The sequence below is a fragment of the Bison bison genome, unplaced genomic scaffold, assembly GCF_000754665.1.
Source record: "Bison bison bison isolate TAMUID 2011002044 unplaced genomic scaffold, Bison_UMD1.0 scf7180017864490, whole genome shotgun sequence".
Classification (NCBI taxonomy): Eukaryota; Metazoa; Chordata; class Mammalia; order Artiodactyla; family Bovidae; genus Bison; species Bison bison.
The window spans coordinates 7,284,538-7,290,511 of NW_011495049.1; positions in this window are offsets into that span (position 1 = coordinate 7,284,538).

The following is a 5,974-nucleotide window of genomic DNA, read 5'->3' on the forward strand; positions in this document are numbered from 1 at the left end:
GAATTTTCCACAGTTTGTTGTGATCCACACAGTCAAAGGCTTTGGCATAGTCAATAAAGAAGAAGTAGAGGTTTTTCTGGAACTCTCTTGCTTTTTTGATGATCCAATGAATGTTGGCAGTATGATCTCTGGTTCCTCTGCCTTTTCTCAATCCACCTGAACATCTGGAAGTTCACGGTTCATGTACTGTAGAAGCCTGGCTTGGAGAATTTTGAACATTACTTTGCTAGTTTGTGAGATGAGTGCAATTGTGCAGTAGTTTGAGCATTCTTTGGCATTGCCTTTCTTTGGGATTGGAATGAAAACTGACCTTTTCTAGTCCTGTGGCCACTGCTGAATTTTCCAAATTTGCTGGCATATTGAGTGCAGCACTTTCACAGCATCATCTTTTAGGATTTGAAATAGCTCAACTGGAATTCCATCACGTCCACTAGTTTTGTTTGTAGTGATGCTTTCTAAGGCTCACTTGACTTCACATTCCAGGATGTCTGGCTCTAGGTCAGTGATCACACCATCGTGATTATCTGGGTCATGAAGGTCTTTTTTGTACCATTCTTCTGTGTATTCTTGCCACCTCTTCTTAATATCTTCTGCTTCTGTTAGGTCCATACCATTTCTGTCCTTTATCGAGCCCATCTTTGCATGAAATTTTCCCTTGGTATCTCTAATTTTCTTGAAGAGATCTCTAGTCTTTCCCATTCTGTTGTTTTCCTGTATTTCTTTGCATTGATTGCTAAGGAAGCCTTTCTTATCTCTCCCTGCTATTCTTTGGAGTTCTGCATACAAATGGCTATATCTTTCCTTTTCTCCTTGCCTTTTGCATCTTTTCTTATAAGAGCCTTAAAGCAGCTTAAAAAAATCACGACAATTTTAAGAAGGAACCTGTTAGAATGTCACTGGTCTGGATCTCATTTTTTATTCTCAACAATAGAATCATTATTTTTTTTCCCTCTCTTGTGCTGTATTTCTGTTTAGTATAGTATATATTCTGTACGTATATTTGTCAATAAGTATATTGTCCAGTGTTGGAGAAGACTCTTGAGAGTCCCTTGGACAGCAGGAGCTCAAACCAGTCAATCCTAAAGGGAATCAACCCTGAATATTCATTGGAAGGACTAGTGCTAAAGCTGAAGCTCCAGTACTTTGGCCACTTGATGCCAAGAGCTGACTCACTGAAGAAGACCCTGATGCTGGGAAAAATTGAAGACAGGAGGAGAAAGGGATGACAGAAGATGAGATGGTTGGATGGAATCACCGACTCAATGGACATGAGTCTGAGTAAACTCTGGGAGTTAGTGATGGACAGGGAGTCCATGGGGTCGCAAAGAGTTGGACATGACTGACAGACTGAACTGAGTTGGATATTGTCCAGAGGCTCCTGAGAACTGCATAAGATATTAAAACATTTTTCTACATCCAACCCTCTTCTCTCGACCTATTTTATGGGATCTACTGTATAATCTAAAAGACTATGTGAAGGTCTTCATTGTTTATGCTCTAAAGGATAAACTATAAACACTTTGATTTGGCATTTAAAAAATCCTTTAACTTAGTAAAATCTGGTCCCAGCCCTTCTTTTTAGATTCTCTAACCCTCATTACAAATTACTCTACAGCTAAATAGCTGCTGGTGCTACTGTGAGACTTGAGGGCTGGCTTATCCCGTGTGGTCCTTGGACACTCCCAGCCCTAAAGCACCTACAGGCGACTTTACTCAGGCCGACAAGACTTCTTATTCTCAGCGAATCCAGGCAAGAATGAGGATTTAAAATTCTAATGGTAGTGGTTCCAATTCCAGGTAAGACGGAATGGGTACACTCTCCCCTGTCTCCCCATGATTGCAGCTGTAAAACACAATGCAGACATCAAGCTCTTTGAGGACTCTGAAAAATAGTAGCAGGCAAATTAGGACAGATCAGAATTCAAAGTACCGCTAAACCAGTGCTAAATTTACATTCTGGATTTTATCTTGGACATTATGGATGCGATTATATATATATTCTGAGTTCTGTTTTATTCCTTAGGAAAAAAAAATTAAGTGGGCCGTTAACGTGTTTAGACTATGTTACAGGCTTTGCCTCACTTTCTGTCAGTGAAAACTCAAATTTCAGTTCATTCTTTTAGCCTCTTAAGTTTGTCCTCTGCATGTGGGTTCAGGGAGCAGCCTGAGACTTGTGAGGGATTCATAGACATATTGTGGGTCGGCCATAAAGTTTGTTCAGGTTTTCCATAAGCATGAATGAACTTTGGACAACCCAATACAAAATACATACACATACAAAGAGAGCTTCAAGAACACTCTTTCTTCAGATTTTTCTCTCCTCGTTCTCCAGGAGTGGCTGTTGCATGCTTCTTTCCCCTGGTTCCTCATGCCAGAAAGTTGATGGTAGGGTCTCTATTGCAGTTCTAGCTGCTCACGTACTTTGCGGCTGCGGCCCTCTCTTACGGCAAAGACACAAACACACAGAGGGACACACAGTCATGTGCTAATTGCTTCTTCAGATTTCTACTCCCCTCCACAAATGTCTGCTTTTATTTACTCTTCAGAATCCTCAGGTAGTTGTTTTATACATTTTGTCCAGAATTTATTGTTATCAGGATGAGAGATGGTTTGTAGAAAGCTTATATTAATATCATAACAAACAATTTTTGTTTGAAACATTAAAAGGTACTGCCTCTGCAAAAATATTTACATTAATATGATTTCAAACAATATCTGGCAATTGTCTGCTTCTTAAACTTCGCAGTGTTTACATGAACATGTGCTTTATAATTACTTCATATGTTTTATAACCTTTTCTGTACGCACTATATACTTCACAATTTTCTAAAAATGAGGTACTTCAGTCCTTCGTAACCAGAACTTCAGTTTCTCACTTAACATTTACGCTTTGGATCATATTGTTTTGAAAATAACACATTTAATCAGTATTTTAATATCTGAATGAAAAATTTTAATTAAAAAAATCTCTTGAACTGTAAAAGTGAATACATTAAAAAAAAAAGTCTCACATGGGCAAGGGTGAGTAAAGTCTGTTTTAACCCACATTAAGGGTTCAAGCCAGCAAACAATCCACATACTAATGGAGCTCACACCTTTGAATTGAGATCTTGATATTTAAATCCTGACTCTTCTTACCAAATATGTGACCTTGGATAAGTTACTTTAGTTCACTGAACTTGTTTTTCATTGTAAAATGGAGAGCATAATATTTTCTACCTCTCAGGATACTGGATGGATTAATCAGGTGATGAATGTAAAGCATTAAACACAGTTCTAGGTACCTATAAAATATTCAGTGGAAGTTAGCTATTATTAATACTAATACTTTCTTCTGAATCTGAAAGGATATCTATGGCTGATTTACTCAATTTCTAATTTTTATTTGATGCATTTCCACAAAAACAAATTGAGATCATTTTCCTTCACTTCCAGGAATGTACAACCTTCTACAGATTAAAATTCAGTACATCACTAAAGATGAGTTTTAGTTGAATGCACCCTCTAGTGGTATACACTATGTGCAAGAACCTGGTGTCTACAAAAGAAAACCTCTTATGAAATGTCAGGGTCTAGGTTGACATTTCCTGATGGCTCAGAGGGTAAAGAATCTGCCTGCAGTGCAGGAGACACAGGAGACACGGGTTCAATTCCTGGGTCAGGAAGATACCCTGGAGAAGGAAATGGCAACCCGCTCCAGTATTCTTGCCTGGAGAATCCCATGGACAGAGGAGCCTGGAGGGCTACAGTCCATGGGGTTGCAAAGAGTCAGACACGACTAAGCACACAGGCATGGCAGGTTGACATTTAGAGCCTGAAGACAGCTAGTTAAGAAAATGATGATATAAGCAGCACTCTCATACATCTTTTAGGCTTCCCTGGTGGCTCAGATGGTAAAAAATATGCCTGCAATGCAGAAGACCTGGATTTGACCCTTAGGTTGGGAAGAGTCCCTGGAGAAGGGAATGGCTAACCACTCCAGTATTCTTGCCTGGAGAGTCCCATGGACAGAGGAGACTGTGACACTCCATGGGGTCACAAAGACTCGGACATTGCTGAGCGACTAAGCATGAATGCTTTCATCTTTCAGGAGGCTTCTTCTCTTCCAGAGCTGGAGGAATTAAAAAAAAATTTTTTTTTAATTTTTACCCCCATAAGACTTAGGATATTTGTGATATTTACCATATCAAATAACAATATTCCTGTAGCATCGACTTTAATCTTTCCTCTTAAAATAGAGTAATTTTCTAGCTTACTTTACCAAGCATTGCAAAATACTTGGTCTTCATTTAGTTAACAAACCATACTGAGCATCAACTATGTACCAGGCAATGGGGATACAGCAAACAACTTATTACACAATTCACTATGAATTACAAATTTGAAAAGCACCATAAGGAAGTATATACAGACTGCTGTGAGTGTGTATTAGGAATTGATCTAGGTTGGAGAGACGGGCTTTGGAAGCCTTGCATGCATGCTCAGTCACTTCAGTCATGTATGACTCTTTTCAGTCCAGTGGACTGTATCCTGCCAGGCTCCTCTTCCATGGGTTTTGCCATGCAAGAATACTGGAAAGGCTTGCATGCCCTCCTCCAAGGGATTGTCCCAACCCAGGGATCTTCCTGACCCAGGGAATTATGTTTCCTGCACTGGCAGGGGGGTTCTTTACCACTAGTGCCACCTGGGAAGCCCTTGGATGGTTTACTTGAGAATAAAACATTAAAAGTCTTGAAGGGTGAATGGAAATTAATTGGAAGAATAAGAGGAGGAGTACCCTACAAAGAGAACAGAATATGTACAAAGGCTTGGAGATAACAAGGTGAATGTTAGACTCCTGTCATAGAGCTCAAAGAAGAGAGGAAACTTGTACAGGTGAGGCTAGAGAAGGAGGCAGGGACTTAACATCTCTTTGAAGTGAAGTGAAGTGAAGTGAAAGTCGCTCAGTCGTGTCCAGCTCTTTGCAACCCCATGGACTATACAGTTCATGGAATTCTGAAGGCCAGAATACTGGAGTGGGTAAGCTGTTCCCTCCTCCAGGGGATCTTCCCAACCCAGGGGTCAAAGCCAGGTCTCCCGCATTGCAGGCGGATTCTTTATCAGCTGAGCCACATAGGAAGCCCAAGAATACTGGAGTGGGTAGCCTATCTCATCTCCAGGGGATCTTCCCGACCCAGGAATCAAACCAGAATCTCCTGCATTGCAGGCGGATTCTTCACCAACTGAGCTATCAGGGAAGCATCTCCTTAATGAGTTTGAATTCCATCTTAGGGAGTTTGAATTTCATCTTAAGAACAGTGGGAAACTACAGAAGGGTTTAAAGCAGGAGAGCAACAATCTGATTTACATTTCAAAAGTTTGCTTTGCTAAAGCATGGAAAATGGATTTGAGGGAGTGGAGCGAGAACAGATGCCCAGATCAGCTGCCACTGATTCATGATGAAAGCTGGAACAAAGGAAGTAGCAGCAGTGATAAAAACAGCTACTTGAGAGTTTAAGAGGTGAAATGGATTGAGTGTGATGATGGGCATGGGTGCAGTTGTCCTGGTCAGCTGAGCAGATTGCCAATTTTCCCGCCAAGTACAAACACTGGTGGTAGCCATTTGTTTTTTTGCAGGGGAGGGAAGGGGGTTGTGGAGATAGTTGCTCAGGAGACTAAGGTTTCTCTCTTGAAGACAGACCTTCTTTGATTCCACATGGTGGTATTTCAATTGAATGCTTAAATAACATTGTTTAGGACTATGGGGCACCATCTCCATCCAGTAAAAAGCTATAGACCCCATGAACTATAGCCACCAGGCTCCTCTGTCCATGGAATTCCCCAGACAAGAATACTGGAGTGGGTAGCCATCCCCTTCTCCAGGGGATATTCCCAAGCCAGGGATGGAACCCAGGTCTCCTGCACTGCAGGCAGCTTCCTTACTCTGAGCCACCTCCACCTAATAGGGCCCCAAACGTCCTTTTTATATTTTCAT